Raw genomic sequence first — 1,308 nt, forward strand, 5'->3', positions numbered from 1 at the left:
GGTAAATGATGGTTTATCGCGTCGTTTGAATAAAAAACATACTAAACCAACACATATGGCAGTCTTTAATGTGACCTCCCTGAGAGGTGCTTTCGCGCATCTGTCATTGTGATTCTGCAGGTCTTATCCAACACAGCCAAATATAGCTGCTGTAAAACGACTGGTCGAATGTATCACAAATATACAGAACAAATAAAATGCTTAATACACAACGGTCTTACATTATACAACTACAAGGCCATTATAAATCTGTGCTGACTACTAAAGCCGTGAACTTTAATGACGTTTACCGTGCGGGCTTGAAAAACATGTCTGTTCAACTTTCACCTTCGGAATCAACCAATCAGAACGGAAACAGGCCGAGTAGGGGCTGATGGTAAATGTAGTTCTACTTTCACATTTATGAAACCAAAAAACTACAAACAGTTCTAGTTGGGGATGCCCAAAGACAACGACTGTAATCTGATATTTAAAATGAAGTTATAGTGGAAAAATAAATACAATCTAGTTATGGTGCAGAAATATAGGCAAAATAAACCAGTAATCATAAAGATAAATAATTGATAGTCATGTCGCACTAGTAAGCTTTTTGTCAAATTAAGATTTTACACGTCTGGCTTTCTTATTTGCACTTGCAGGTATAGGCTTGTGTGATATTTTATGTTTGGATCTGTTTTTATACAGTGTATGGTTCAGATACGAAGTAAGGGCAGAACTCTTGAGTATAATAATAACAAGACGGTCGAGAATAAAAGAGGATATATCCCAGACAGCTAGTTTAGGCTATTTTCAATAGAGGGGGCCATTGCGTTATTCTGATCGCAAGACATCGGCGTCACAGTCCTGAGGCTTGTGACGTCAAATCGAAATTAAAACAAAACCAACACGTCTAATATACATTTACCAGACAACAGTCAAAGAAACCAATCCGTCACCGACAAACCGTTTATAATACTTATAAAGTACGTTGTAGATAGCAATAAACGGCTGGTTCAGATCAGTCTCAATCAAAACGGAATAAGGACAAATAATTCAGACAGCACTGTTCACTCATTACCTTAAAAAAGCAAACAACTTTACTACATGCATATACCCAAACAAGCTCTCCATTTTCCTCTGACCCAAATGGAGTTTGCAAAAACACACCACTGTGTCCGCCATTACGGCTCGAGTACGTCAAAGAAAACAACGTGGACGCGTCTCATACAAGAGCCACAATGGCGCCAGTTTCACCATTGCAACTGGGAACAAACAGTGACCGCCCATACGCGTCAGCCTATCACAGTGCGCGTATCAACGCCTCGCGTC

Source organism: Carassius auratus, chromosome 7 (assembly GCF_003368295.1).
Source record: "Carassius auratus strain Wakin chromosome 7, ASM336829v1, whole genome shotgun sequence".
NCBI lineage: Eukaryota > Metazoa > Chordata > Actinopteri > Cypriniformes > Cyprinidae > Carassius > Carassius auratus.